We start from the raw sequence: 16,033 nt of genomic DNA, 5'->3' as shown, positions 1-16,033 counted from the left end.
CTGATTCCTTGGTCACAGCTTGGCCTCATGAACAAGGCAAGGAGAGCATGGGGAAGGAAGAGAGCTGTGATGCACTCACCCCATCCAATTACTCCTTTATCGAATGGACATTAACCAGTAATTCTTAGCTATTGAATCAGGTGTATTTTAATGGAGAATGTAGTAACACTGCTCATGGAATACATTGCTCATGCTCTGTGCTTCCCAGCATCAGCCTGAAATAGAAAACTGATTGATATGATCAGTATTTGACTGGCAAAGCTATATCACCTGCTGAAACAGAAGCACTTTCAGCTCAGTGGCAGAGTCCTTTCTTAATGTAGCTATACAATACTTCAAAAATATTTGCAATGGATTTATTTCCAGTTGGATCTAAATCCTCCAGCAAACTCTAGATTTATTACCTCTTATCATGTGTAAAATACCTTCTTTATACCTCAGATCAGCTTCCTTTCAAACCAGACGGTACTTACAGTTTATGGCATACTACATTATAGTCACTTACCATCATACATATTGTGTTCTTCCATGACTTTAAATGTTAAAGGACACCTTTCTGCCCTATTTGAAAGGAGGGGGAGAGCAGAAAACCCATGTATTAGCAAAATTGCTGTCATTTATTTCATCACATCAAGCCAAGTATGGTTGAAATAACCAATCCATTATAAGAGAGCTAATACATCATTCATTATTTGCTGCTTGCTATGGCAAGCCACTGGCTCAGCACATATAGACTTATGGATTTGGTACATGGAAAGCCATAATGAATGTGCACTTGTGATGAGAAAAATTAATGGTAATATTTACTGCTCTACAGTGACAGCTATGTATCAACTGTTTCCCCCTCCGTTTCTGCTTGCCCCCCTCTGTACATGCAGGCAAATGTTCCATCTATTTAATTCTATCCCAGCCGTAGCCCCTTAGCAGAGCAGAAATAGAACAGAAACCTGAGGGAGGTCGGTTTGCCATGCTGCTGAGCCCTTGTGTCTGCCTGTGTGTGAGGGCAGCTGCAGAAGGAGGCTGCCTGTGTACTTCTCGCTCCGCCAAATATTTTAATCTAAATATATTGAATTGGCTGGAGGACGTCTGGCTGTGCAAAGCAACAGTGAAATTTGAACTACTGCAACAACATAGTATCTTATATTGGTATATATATATATATAAAAAAATACTGTTTATGTTTATTTCTCCAGATAGATAGAAATAAAGTGGCATACAAAATAGGTAGGTAGGCAGATAGATAAATAAATTACTGTACCCTTAAAAAGAGCCAGCTGGTTGCAGCATCCTGTAGTAAGTCCCTTTATATAATAAGCGCCTGCCCCATTCGTTGCAGGGTCAGAGCGGGGCATAGGCAGAGTGGATCAGCTGTGTCCTGCCCCACTTTGGGTGGGAGGAAGTCAGGGCACCATGGGGATACAACAGGCTCCCTTCCTGTGCTCCCAGGAGCTGTAGGCAGCCCTTCTGCAGCTTCTTCAGGAGACAGTTGTGGGGGGTTTTTTTGCAACTTCTGGAAAGACAGAGACAGGCAGGGCAGCACCAGGGCTTGTGTGGCTTGTGGCTTCTGTGGCTTTCCTTGTGCTCCCTGATGTTCCTTTGCATGCAGCCTCTGAAGTTTCTTTAGAAAAAAAAGACACAAATGTCCACATGATGTCCAGCCTAGCCTGGAAACACTTGTCTATCAATGCATCTGGGCATGCTGGAGGCTTGGTATTTATAGCTTCTGGACTCATTAACTAACATTCAGGAAGTGGATCCATAAACCAAATTATCCCAGAGTTATGCATCAGTACACCCTGTCATGCAGACATCATTCATGTATTCCTGAGATATGGAGAGCCAGAGCACACTCCAGGATTGCTGGGTCCTGGACAGGACATGGAGCTACTCCATGTGCATATTCCAGGCAGTTGAGACCATACTAAATGACCTGCCTATCAGAAAGGTAGGGAGAAACACAGGGTCATCTGCCCACCAAACAAAACTTGTTTCATAGGCCATGAAACAAAACCTTGTGTCTTCCCTACTGGGATATATCTGTGGCCCACCTGACTGCCTGTCTCTTCTGCTCCTCCTTAAAATCTATCATATCTTCTTTTTCTGCTTAAAAAAAAGTCTTCCTATAATTAAAATAAAAAAAAAGGGAGAGAAAAGAAAAAATAATTCCTCATCCCCTGTCCCATAAGTTCCTGGGCAAGACTGCATCAGCTTTTTTAAAAACTGCAGCTACTATTGCACTGTATCATTATTCTCAGGGTTTGAAATGTTTTCCTAATCAAATTCCCCGTTTTCCTGAATGCTGAGTTGCAGACGCTTTATAAATACCGCTATTCGCTTATTTTTAAATAAGATTGCTGTATGTTCACTGAAAGCCTGAGCTGTTAAACCACCTAGTAATTTGTCTCTCCACCTCTCAGCATTCCCACGTCAGCCACATTAGCTACATGGGAGTTGCATGTGTGCACCTTGGGGAGCAAAGCCCCATAAATATGCATACTCTGTAACCCGTTTCTAAAGAGGAGCAGCTTCACTATTGCACTCAATTCCTTCAAACAGCAAAAAATATAATGGGCCCAAATCTGCCCTCAGCTCTGCTTCTGTAACCCCTGTGACTTCAGTGTGTTGCAGGTGCCTCAAAGACAGACCCTGCTTCCCCTTGCATCTTGTTATGTCATGACCATCATCAGAGCATCAGGGTGAGATTGAACCTGGTGGGGAATCCTGGTGGCACACAGGACTCTGTGAGCTTTTTGTCCCAGAAGCATGAGGCAAAAACGGCAGAACAGGCACCTGGGTCCTTGAGCAACTGCTGTCTTCTGCCCATAGAACTTGCCCTTGATCATCATTTAAGCATCTCGCTATCCCCTACGGGCATTTCTGTCTCAGTGTTTCTGCGTTTTCCAGGAGAGGTTGATCAGGAGCAAAACAACTCACTCATGGCTCGCTAGAGCAGTGAGCAGTTGCAGCTTTTCCGAGCGTGACAAGTGAGTAATAACACGTTTTCACATGGTGGCCCCATGTGATGTGCTCGGTGTCAGCAGGCTGCACCAGAGATTCCCAGTCCCAGGGAATGACATGTGAAACGCGGCGGTTACGTGGTGTTACATAACCGCCGCCTTTGGCTACGGGTGTGCACACGGTTTGGCTGCTTCAGGTTTTCAAGTGCAAATAATTTTTAGCAAAAAAAGAGACAACTAGAACTAAACCAGCTTTTCTTGTCAGTCTGTGTATCTTATATGCAAGAAAGAAAGTTGTTTTTTTAAGCTCCAGACTCAAATTCCTCCTTGAACCCTCTTTTATAAGCTTTTGAAGTTGGGGCCTTTGCTTCCAGTGGCTCAAATTTTTAAAAATCTACTTTTTTCTTATCAAAGTTGCGAAAGACAACCACAAGTACAAGTGTTTGTCTGAGGAAGGTTGGACAGCTACAATGTCCCTTCAGTGCCTGACATAGCGAGGGTCCCTCATCCGATCACCTTGTCTCAATGTGAAAGCCAGAAATGTAGCGGATGATGATAAATCCCTTGGACGGGCCTTGCAAGCAGCAGCACTGAGTCCTGCTCACACTGTCCTGGCTGTGGTCTGGGCTGAACTTGAAAGATGGTTCTGCCAAAGCAGGCAGTGAGCAAGGATCTGGGTGAATCCTTGCAGACGTTCCCGACAGTCATCGTGGCGGGGATCCTGTCTGCCAGACATAAGAAACAGATTAAAATTACTCTAACCACCCTATGATTATCTGATGCTAAGAGTGAAAATGACTCTTCTAAGAAACAAGAAAGCCACAGGCCCACTCAGGTGAGTGTAGGCTCTTACAAAGTTAAATAATGATGGAGGCATGGGAATTGCTAATTACTCCTGTGGAAGCAAACCACAGGTACAGCCTCAGATGGATTTCTGTTTCCAGGCTTAGCTCCATTTTCCACTTGTTCCTAATTTTCCCAAGAAAGTTCTGGGGGAGGGGGAGTTGGGGGTGTAGTGTGACAGTGTATTTTCAGGTTCGGCCTCAGCCTAAAGGTGAATATTTCAAAAACTCTCAGCAAAATCAGCCTGGCTGTTGTTATGATATGTGGGCGTGAAGAGAAACCAGCTATTCCTATTTGTTCCAGTTGCAGCTTCTCTGACCTCATAACTCAAGAACAGCTGACGCTAGGAAATTTGAACTCAGCTTGTTTTATAGACCTCGGTGATGAAGGAGAAAACAGTTCATGTCTGAGGAAAATCAATTCAATATTTCTAGAGTTGGGAGCAATTAGAGTCGAAGGCCAAATTTTGCTTTGAAATACAGCAGCGCACTGAAATGCCAGTCCAAGGGCAGAACTCATCTTGGCACATTCTGTACATATTCATGAAGAAATTTGGTTTTTTCCTAGAATGTTAAACTGAGGTCAAAAGGAGGGACGTCAGATTGATTCTGAAAGGCCCAGTTCCGGCTCTGATGTCAATCCATGGGCTGAAGTATAAACAATGTACATTCAGCACACAGTAAATAAATACCTTGGCCACGTCAATGGAAGGCTTCTGGGATGGTCAGAAATAGGATTTGGCCATGTACAGCAACTAACCTTTGCAGATAACCTTATTTATTCTGGATATATTTTTTGCATCTGGTATTGCTCAGTTAGAAAGTACACATTTTCCATTCCAATTATTCTCTGTTCCTCGGTTTCCTTCCACGTCTTTCTCCCTACTTTCTGTCTGCACCTCCTTTGTCTTTCCTTCTTCCTTTCCCTCCTTACAGCCTTTCCCTCTGAGCCTGCTATCCGCAGGGGTCTCTTTAAAATCTTCCCCATTCCAGGGAGTGTCAGTTAAAGAGTCAATGCTTTCATTTACATGTCAGTTTTGGGCCTCAACTTGACCTGTTGGTGAAAGCCACAACACAAGTATAGATTGCATCTCATCAAAATGTTGTGGACACATAAATCCATTGAGTGGGTCTGAAAAACTTTGGGGTTTTTCATTGGGTGAACTTTGTTGTTTCTGTCAAGCTGAGCCCTTGTGTGAAATTCCACATAAAATTCCACTAAATCTGCCCCTTCATCTTCAAATAAGTTGTTTGACCCAAGAAAAATCACTGTAACCTGTAAATGGTTAAAGAAGCAGCCATGTTAAAACCCCTTAAACCCATAGTGTATTTACAGAAAGCGGATTTTTCCAGTCCCTGCCTGTTACTGGATTGTCACATGCTGCACCAAGCAAACTGCAGATGAACAGCAGTTATGAAATTGAGTCTTCCTACCCTTTAAATATCACAACAAGCCTCCCCAAATAGCCCAGCCATCTCCTGACGTCTCTTGATACAATTCTCTGCACAGTCTGACAGCCACATGCCTCAGCAAGGCCCTCCAGGACTAGCTGAAGTCAATGTGTCAACCAGGGTTCTCATCCACCCAATTCAAGATGATTTTACCTCTTGTGAATTGGAGTCAGAGCGCTCAATCCTTATGCCTGAGCTGAGCTTCAGTGATTGTTACACACATTTAGAGTTAAGTAAATGCGATTGTGGCTTCACTTTGCATGATCAGGCATCATTTTAAATGGCTTTTATCTTCATAAGCAGTATGCTGTGCACACATGGTAGGATATTTTGCCATATGTTGAGATGATGCCTCCATATGAGATGATTTTGCCCAGGGTTTGTAATGGAGACTAAAAGGGAGCCTTACAAGTCTGGATTTGTATCTCCTGTCCCAGTGGAGACCATTCTGTGTGGACACTTCAGACCACTTTGGCATGCTTCATCTGATCCACGGCACTGTCTTTCTTGGGCAGCCTGTGCCAGTAGTTTTTCCTAACTTCTGGCTAATGAAAGTCCTTCATGTGTACCAGAACAGGAGCCTAGACCTAAACTATAAAAGACTGCATTTTTTCCTAATCTGTTTATCAATAAAATGACAAACAAACACCAAACATGCAATATATATATATATATATATATATACGTTAATTAGAAACAACACTGATACACCCAGTTTTACTCCCCCACAGCTGCCACTATAGAGTGCTGGTGCCTGTGGGTACACAGAAGGGAGAGCTTGTCAGTCCAAAGATTTCATCTTTGAACTCGAAGGCTCTCCAGCATAATCATAGGCACGTCACGAAGAGACATGTAAATGCACACTGCCGGGCGTCTGCGAGCAGTGGATTAGCATAACTGCCATCAGCAACGTTTATTCTGGGGAGGGTGAGTTTGATCATCTTCATGCCTGTGAATGAATGAAGGAATGAAGGAATGAATGGGCAGTTCATATCTTTTTAAACAGAGATTACAATCGGCTATTTTGTCCTACCATCTAAAAATATTACTCTGTTCCTTCCCCTTCTGTCCTCCCTATCCTCCTCCCCCTTGCAATCAGTGTTTTTGTTTAAGGCTAGTTTAAAGCTCTACAGCATTGTCTCAGAAGGGCAGTGTAGGGAGAAGCACTCATTGACATGATCCTGTTAACGAACTGTGCCACTGTGATGAAGCTGGAGCCTTGGAAGGGTTGCTCTCCACTCATGGCCTTAAGTGTGTTGTAGAAAATGGAGGGTGCTTGGCCTCGCAGCTTCCCAGGTACAGAGCCAGCCTCAGCAGGGCTCCAAGTTGGCAGTGCTTTCGGGGTTTCCGCAGGGACAAACAAATCACATGAGCTGAGGGTCTGGGCCATTGCTCTGAAGTGCCTATGAGATAATCATGCATGTGTTGACTAGGCTAGGAATTGAAAATGAAGGGCTAGGTGGGGTCTCCTCATCCCACAAATCATGTTACAGGAAAAGCCAAATTAACCTCATTCATCCATCCATCCACCCTGAAAGCTGTGATCCACTAGCTCTTTACCTCTGTATTTTGTGGAAAAGTTAACACCCTGTAGAGTTAAAAAGCCTCTATGGAATCAGACAGGACAAGCAGCAAAAGATCTCAATCTTTATTAAACCTTAGAAGATTTTAAATAATAATTTCTACAGAGACCTGCTGTTTTCATCCCTGCTAGGATTTCCCTGTGATTTTTCTCTGCTGTCCAGGCTGCGTGGCAGCGAGTAGGAAAAAGTGATGCTCTGTGCAAAATTAACTGTATCCTAGCCAGACCCAGGACAACCCAACACCTGGCCCCAGAGCTTGTGATGCACTCTCTTTCTCTCTAGACTGCTGTGTTGTTCCAGAGCCACAAAGGGAGCCAGGTTTAAACTGTTCCCCTTTTGAGCAGCAATGAAGCCAAGCAGCTCTCTGCGCAGTGACTCAGCCTGCCCTTGGGCGCGTCTCTTGCAGCCCTTTCAGAAGCCAAGAGGTAGAGCTTTACAGCTTCACCAGTTCCACTTCATCCCTGTCCCACACTCACATCAAGGTCTATATAGACAGCAAGAGCTGGTAAGATAACTTGGTGCTATGTGGATAGCCTCTTACATCAGAGAGGTCTTGCTGAGGGAAATCGTGCTCGCCCTGTGCCTCCAGAGACACCCTGTGACCGGGCAATAAAGAATCGGTGACAGTCATATCTGGACTGACTCCAAACCTGAAAAGTTTTAGCCCAGTTAAATAATTACCATGACAGTTATGTGTCTCTTAAAACCACGGGCTTCTTAGGGAATGATAATTTTGGTCAGTGCGTTAGGTACACTCATGCCTTTTACCATCTTTTCAGTCCTTCCTCAGCTATTCCACATATATTTTTAACATGTGCCAATAATTTTACATATTAAAAAGAAGAGAGAGTTTGGAAATACCACTGGATAAGTTAAGTAATATGATGTAATTTCAAGGAATAAGTCTGGATAGGTTTTTTCCCCTGCGTGGCATGTGACACGTAGCTTGGAAGATCAGTTACTGCCTTGGACACATGCATGGTAGGTAGATGATTTTTCAAGACACGTGCTGGAAAAACAAAGTAGCCAAGACTGAGCCCAGCATGAAGACTTATACAGCCTTTGAATCCAGTTAGTTACTAGAGTCAAAGATGAATCTGGCTGTAGAAATTAAAAGTGTGTCAGAAAAAAAACAAGGCACCCAAGGCACTGCTGATAAATATGAAACATTTGTGTCTTGCTAAATGTATTTTGTCATAATTACCAGTATATGGATTTGTATTGTTCAAAGGCCTAACAGTGAATCTCCCATGATGGATGCGCAGTAAAACAGGACTAATTGGGAGCATTAATTTAGACAGAGGCAGAACTTGACATGGAGCACCAAGTATGAGATGGTTTGTATTGCCAGAGCAAGTACAAAGTGCCTGCATGTAATTTACAAGCTCAAATCACACCACCTTGGCAAAAAAATTGTTACAGACTGTTGCTGTGTCATTTTTTTTCCACTTTTTGTTTTATTTCTCTCCTAATAAATATCTTGGACCCAAGGTCATCTTAAGGAAATAGTTGTGATGCAACAGAAACGTGGCTGTCGGCGCTTCTGTGTTTCTGGCAATGTAATTGACAGTGAATGAGCAGGCAGGAGCAGCTCCCAGCAGGGACTCTTTTGAATAAATATACACTAAATAAGCACAGTGGAAGGGGCAAGTAACAAATCTGCGCAAAGAGCTGCGTGCTGTATGCCTCCTCAGAAATCTGCTGTGGTTTAGGCCCGTAACAGCAGGGGTACAGGTTACAGGTTGTTTTTCTGCTCCCTCTGCTTTACCTGCCTGCTCCCAACCCGGTCCTGGTTCAGTGAAGTGTTGTTCATGTGGGGTGCTCCTGGCATGTGGGTGATGCCACTGACATCAGATGGAAGCTGTTTTGGCTTTAGTGCCTTCCTGAGGCAGTGACCATAACAAGAAGTCGGACTGTGACTGCATCAAAATACAACCTGAGGCGAGTTGCTCGTTATATCTTAGGCAGTTCAGCCACTGACCTTGGTTCACGCCAGATAACTTTGTTTTAGCTACCAGATACAAGTTACTGTTGGGGAATAGTCTGGGGCCAACCAGCTGTTCTCTACATCTTTGGTGTTCAAGTACTTTTTATTTATCTCCTATCTGACTGAAACGCTAATTTCCAGCAAACCAGGTAAAGAGAAGAAGTAAGGACCAAACAGTGGTGCTGAGCTGTTGTGATAAATTCAGATGGCAGACTCAGCACCCAGATTTGAAGAGAACAAAAGATGAACCTTTACACTCCTTTGACTACTCCTTCCAGTTTTTAATTGCCATTACTGGAACAGGTTGCCCACAAAGGTGGTAGAGGCCCCGTCTGTGGAGACATTCAAGGTCAGGCTTGTTGAAGCTCTGAGCATTCAGATCTAGTTAAAGGTGTCCCTGCTTACTGCTGAGGGGTTGGACTAGATGGCCTTTAAAGGTCCCTTCCAACCTAACACATTCTGTGATTCTGTGATTAATCTCCAGATCATTTCTTCTCATTTGGTCACGGGTCTTCAGTCTGCAACTATGTTTTACTTCCACTGGTTCTTTTAATGTTTCCTGTGTTCTCCTCTCAGAGTCATTTGTGCACTGAATAATCTGACTAATTGCAGAGGAGCTTTCCTGGATTTACATCCGTGCAGCAGAAGCCACCATATGTCCCAGTGGACTTTTCCTGACGTGCTATGAATAGCCATGGAATTGGTCCCTCAAGCAAGGCTTCTGTTATTTATTCCCATCCAGTCCTTTCAACTCATATTGAGTGGGGATGAAACTCAGCACTTTATCTTAAAATTACATCCTGTGTCTAATGCTCCTTGGTATTCCTTCCTCTCGGTGCCCTGACCTTTACTAAGGCCATTGCTCATATATTCTCTTGGCCACAGTAGTTAAGGTTAATGCAAAGTCTGTGTTGCCCTGCGGCTTTAGCGCTGGTAGGCCGCACTTAGTGCTCTGGCTCCAAAAGGAATGGCTTTCCGATACTGCACTTTACTCTGGGAATAATTTCACTGCTCGGGTACAATGACAGCTGAGAATGCTTAAAAAGAGAGAAAGAGGAAAGGGAAAATGTAATAAGGCAGGAGTGTGACAACAAAACACTTATGTCAGTATTATCGTTGTGTTTCATGGGAACGCAGCGTCTGACTGCCGCGCAGCTCTTCCAGCATCTGTCTGCCAAGGACCCCGAGTGACGTTTAATTGTACCTCATTCAAAGTGCTTAACAGAAAGTTCTTCATTGGTCATTAGCTCTGCTGCACCCTAGTTTCAAGGTTACATTTTATGTATTAATAAATTAAGCCCAGACCAAAGCAAGCCTGGATCAGAGCGGTGTAAGCAGTAAAAAGATGTTATTAGCTATTTCAGAGATGAATTTCTCTTTCCAAATGCACCACTGGGTACATTTGCACTCATGTTGTTTCTGAGGAAACAGCCCACACCTGTGCTTGAAGTTCGTTGCCGATGCGTCAGGAAATCTCCAGCCCTTCCTGGGACCCCGGCAACCACATGTGTTAAGGGCAGTGCAGCGAGCCCAGGCGGTCCCACTGAGGTGGCATGGAAACTCCCAAAAACCAAATGTTCCAGTTACATGGCTGGCATTTCTGCACCTCCACTGGGGGAAATAAAAAAGGTAAAATCAATAGGCTCGAAGAGCAGAGCGGTCAGATCCCAGGGCAAGAGACACGGCGCATGGCAAAACGTTAGGACAAGCACCTCAGGGCTTTGTTCCTGCGATGTTTTCTCAGCGAGGGTCACCCAGGCTGCAGGTTTAGTGTAAGGGCAGAGGTGTCTGAGCACGTGGTGCTCTCAGCAGCCATCCGCGTGGCGTGGATGCTGTGCTCCTGGAAGGGAGATGGTGCAGGGGAGACGGAGAAGGGCAGCACTCTGGTTTGCCTGCTGGCTCCTGATCAGCAGCTGAAGAGTAAGTACTGCTCTTTGGGAACTGTGTAATAGCCTGACTGAAGGCACATTAGGCTCCTGGTGTAGTTGCTAGAGGGAGAAGGAGAGAGATAAGATGTCCACGTCATATCACCAACAGCACAACTGGTATTAACGAAACAGAAGTCAAGGATGAACGAACACTGAGGCTGAGCTCACTTTCACATCAAGAGAAGGTCTCGAAGGGCTGCGTGCTGACAGGGCAGCATGGGGAAGCTAGTACATTTAATCTCCTCACAAGGGCTGTTCTGTGAAGAGTCAGAAGTTGTTAGGGTTGTCAGAACAATTCCCTTCCAAAACACAATTAAGTGGGGACGTGATGACATTTCAGGAATGGGCAAAGCCGATTCACTCCTGAATATGAAGAGAGGCAGGTTTAACCAGAAAGGACAGACAAATAAAATATCTTACCTGTAAAGTACTGTGTGAATAATGCTGTGAGAGGGCTTATGCTTGTTACTGTTGTTCCAAACAGTGGATCTATGTCGGTGGTGCAAAGAAGCCGCGTATCACAGTGCCAGCCTGTCATGTTTAAGGCAGGATGAAGCTCTAATGACCTGAGTCCGCTATCTACCCTTAAACCATTTAAAGTAAATGATGTTTCAGATATGCCATGAGTCCCCATGAAAAGTCAAGACCGATCCATGCTCAAAATGCCGTTCGGAAGTAGCACATGCCTATTGATAGCCGAATATTTTTTAAAACACTGGAAATGTGCATGCAAAAAGAGACCATCCACTCAGAAAGGTGAAACGTTGTTGTGTAACTGCATTCGTGCTGAATAGGAAATATGAAGTGCAGAAATGAACTGCAGAGTTGATGAAGCATATTTTTATAAAGTGAGATCCTCTTCCCAACATCATATATATTTCCACTTGAATTCCTGGTCCCCTGACTAATCAAGTACGCCGCATCACCATGCCATCTCACCCTTACGTTCTTTGTGTATGATATTGCATATCTCCCCCTCTTGAATCTAATTCAGGAGCAGTAACACTGAGTGAAATACAAGCAGCAGAGTCCTGCTGTCATTAGCAGAAATTATATCCGGCTGCTGCTGTGACCTTACTTATAAGAACGTACAATTTATGGTCCAGGTTGGACCATCTTTCCTTCCAGACCAATACCCAGCTTCAAAGGATGGCAAAAAAATCCATAGCTCAATACCTGTGTAATCTTGCAATTCACCGAATGGAGCAAAAACACCCTTTCTTCAACTCTTCAGTGAGCAGCTGATATTTTCAAGAAGGGAATTTGATCTTTCCCTTTTATCTTTGTACATCCTAATGGAACACACACCCCTGGCATTCGTTGAGTTTCAGGCATGCACCTCCATGAAGTGCAGGCTGTGAAGGGGCTTTGCTGACCTCACTCCTGGGCCATGAGCAGACCTCCTTGCAAAGCAGCTCACAGACCACACACGTGGGGCTCGGTGGAGCTGGGCCATGGTGGATATCCAGGTTATTCTGAAACCAGCCTCTTCTGAACCTGAAACAGCTAAGAGGCAATACAACCTTTAGTTCCAAAAGCCAAGAGAAAGCTCTTGCTATATGTAGGAAGGATGAACAGAAATTAAAACTGCTGCCTTCTTTCCCTAGCAACCTTAACATCCACTCTGGAGGCTATGCAAGCCCTATATAATCCAGCAGATAATAAGAGCAGCACGTTGCAGCTGATTTATGTGTAACCTGACATCCTCAGGCTGTGCTCACAGGAGAAAATCTGGACATGGAAACTCTCACTACCTTTTATAGCCCAAGTCCCTGGGGAATTATTACCACTCAATAATACCCATGCCCCCCCACTGACCCTTTCTTCCCCCAAACCAGTAGTCAGCCCCCCATAATGGAAATGCTGACTCCTTTGATCCTGACCTGATTTGGTTCTCAGTTGCCCGATGCTAAACTGAGACAGTGTAAACTGCACAAGCCCCTTAACAAGTCCTTTACTCACTCTGAGGCACAGCATCCCTTTTCCTTAAACTGGAAAATGGTTCAAAAATCAGAGTAAAGCTTTCCTGCAGGTAAATACAATAGTTGATTTCTTCTAGCATGTTACCTGCTCACGTAACAAATCAGTGCAAACTCCTTATTACAAGATCTCATTTGAGATCAAGCACAAGGATAAACAGGCACTTGGAGGTAATAATGTGTTTGAAGGGGGCATAAGTAATAAATCATCCAAATTACTTTCAGCAAACAGCCAAAATGACTGAAATACCTTCAGGGTTTGTAGAAGTTAGCCTGTGCATAACTATAGCATCCCTTCTGGCTGCGGTATCAACACTTCTGTAGCTGCAGCTGGAGAATGGGAGCACAGCCTTTGCAAGTAGGGAAAGGAAAAAAGGTCTGTATTGTCAAAGCAGAGGGATCCGTGAGCGCAGCACTCTGCTCTGCCTCCTTGCCAGTTGTCATACTGCACATTACATCATTTGAAATCAGCCATGGATCAGAAGCTGCTGGGAAAGACAGGCAGAGGGATAGACAGCCTGCTCCTGTAAATGTTTTGTTAGAAAAGGCAAGCTAAAAATTACTGTGCTGTAAAGAGAGTCCTAAGTCTTGAGTAAGCATCCTCGATTGATAAGTAAGTCAGTGTAAATTCCTAACAGCTGGAGGCCTGAAGAAGTTAGGTTTGGAAAAGACCTATCATCTGGTGCTGGAATCAAAAGCCTCTGACTTGGTTACCTCCAACTGCATGTGGGAGGCTTTTGAAAGGAGTGCAGCAGATCTAGGAGCTGTGATTTTTTGGAAAAATGCTTCTGCATGAAGTGGCTCCCACCTCCCTGTACTGTCTGGTGCTTTCCAGTCCAGCAGGTGCCAGACGTCTTGCCTTGCAGGGGTCAGGCGCAGCCCATCGGTGCTGTGCTGTTTCTCTGAAAGGCAGCAGCTCCGAGCTTCGGACAGATTAGTGCTTGCCCACTTGCCCTCTAATATGGGAAAGAAAAATGCTTCCTAATGCACTACCGTGGACAGGATGCCAAGCCCTGCTCTAGTCCACTCTTCATGCCAATGAAGTGTTGCTTTCTAAGGCTTGTTGTCTGGTGTTCAGTAGAGACATGTTCTGAACAGCCAATGCAGTGGAATTCCTCTCCTGGAAAGATTTGCAATACAGAGACTACATTTCACCTTTCCAAAAATCACTTTTATTTATTGTCCTAAACAAATCCTCAAGGTGGGTTTCATCTCACCTAATTTTCATCACCTGAAAGCTAGACTTCTAGTTGAAGCTCAATATCCTCTATGTGACCTCTTTTGCTAATGGCAAGAGAGGAGCCTCTCTGGGGTACCAGTCAACCTGGGGATGGGCTGAATTCCCCACCAGAGCCACAGTTACCTTAGACCAGGCATGTAACTCTTACATTTCTGAAGTTACTCATTTCTTTGGGAGGTTGTCAAAAACCTTTCTAAGATAGGTTTGAATCCTCCTTTCCCCCTTCTTAATGCTGCTTGTGAAATGGATACCCTTGCTTGAGTCAGCATCTGTGACACCAACTACATCCTCTCTTTGGCAAGATCCTATTTTAAGCTTTCCATCAGAGGCCACAGCTATTCGTGTCGTTGTCAAAACTCTTCAAAAGGTCCGGTGACATTGACAGTAGGTCTCTTAGAAGCCAAAGGTTCTGCAGTAACATAAATAGGATCAGCAGCACTAAGTGCAGGTGAAAGAAAAGCCAGCTGCACATCCTTTCTGTCTCCCTTGGCAACAGCATCCTGCCAACAAAAACTGCTGCCAAGTAAAGGCTGGAAAGGAGGGGATGTGCATTTGCAAAGCTGGGGCTGGACAAGCTTTGTGTGAGGGAGGAGCTGTCAGACCAAGGAATGCTCATATGATTTTAAAATTGATTTTGGTTTATTCCATGTGTTTTTGGACAAGGGAAGGCACAGAACCTCTGTCCTTACGAAGGCTTTTCATCTGAAATTCCTAACTACGGTCTCTGCAATTTTGAGCCATATGTTTCCATCCATGCCAGCACAGGGGGAAGAAATCTGTCATGAGTTACTACTTACAGATGTGGCAGATCCTCCAGCAAAGGTTAAAATACGTGGCATGGTTCTCTAGTTACACCAGCTGCGGGTTCCTGCTAAATCATCTCTTCAGCAGCAAGCTCTTAATCAGCCCCGAGTTCTGGAAACTGGCAAACAAGCTGATAGTTGTGAGGACCCGGGTGGGAGGGGTGTTGGGGGGGGGACTGGGGTGGTGGTGTTACAATGCACTCAATACCTTTATTTAGGAAAACCTTCAAACTGGAACCAGTAAGGGTGAAAGGGCAGGGAGAAAAGGAACATCAGCACGAGAGCACAGGCTTGCAAAGCAGATCTAAGGATGTTATTTGTGGTCTGTCTTTTCACATCCCCTCGGAAGTGATCGTGACTGTGAAAACAGTTTGTGTAACTACAGGTAAAATATACTTGTGATACAACATATGCACCTGCCTGGCCTTCTGATAGGAGCTTCAGTCCCCAAAAATCAGCACTGGGGTCCCTGTCAGAGGCCCATTAGCTGCTAGTGCTGTCGAATTTCACACCTATCGTCACAGCATCATTCCTTTCTGATTTGGCCGTGGCATCAAAAAGGAAGTCAGGCTGCAACACGCTTGGTCCAAGACCTGAGAAAGGAGAACCTTTGCACCTGGTAGGCTAGAAGGAGCAAGAGGCTTTTCTCTCTAGCAAAATATTAGGAATGAATTTTGGGAGAAGCCCATGATCAAACCACTCAGGCTGTTGCAGCACCCCCGGATGCGACAGGGGCTCCGAATCAAAGACTGATTCTGACTCCTGGGGGATTCCTATGCTGCTCCCAAGAATCCCCCAACTTGTTGCACTCTTAACATCTGCCTCTGGCATTTGAGGGACTGGTAGGTGGCTGCACAGGGCACATTTCTGTGCTCTCCAGTCACTGTTCAGGTACTGTTCTTTCAGACACCCAGCTGTGCTGGAGGGAAAGAGAGAAGCAGAATAAAGGAAGAAAAGGAAAGGGGGGGGGGGCAGGATTACATTTTTAGGAATCACAGGATCAGTGGACTTTTTTATGGTCACGAAGTAGAAATTGCCTGTTCGCCCCTGAGGAGTGAAGAAATAAAATGCAGAATATGCATTTTGATGCCAAGGAAGGAGAAGGAGAGGAGAGGATCGCTATTTCATTCCCCATATTTTCCTCTGACAGGAATATTAATATCATTAGAGATAATTGAATGAAGTGGAAAGCCTGGTGGAGGTACAGAAGCAGGAGGGAGTTCTGTAAAACCCATGCACACACAAAAAGCTAAACACTGCAC

The 16,033-nt window shown here is 44.6% G+C and overlaps 1 protein-coding gene across 1 annotated transcript in view; it reads left to right on the top strand.

Annotated features, from left to right (window-relative positions):
* The window catches only part of TMEM108 (transmembrane protein 108), a gene marked incomplete at its 5' end in the record, with an annotated part of 85,349 nt that overhangs the window by 51,698 nt on the left and 17,618 nt on the right, over positions 1–16,033 (top strand). The window lies entirely within an intron of this gene.

Source organism: Gallinula chloropus (genome assembly GCF_964237585.1).
Source record: "Gallinula chloropus genome assembly, chromosome: 2".
Lineage (NCBI taxonomy): Eukaryota > Metazoa > Chordata > Aves > Gruiformes > Rallidae > Gallinula > Gallinula chloropus.
The sequence above is the reverse complement of the archived record's forward strand: the minus strand, read 5'-3'. Positions and strand labels throughout refer to the sequence as shown.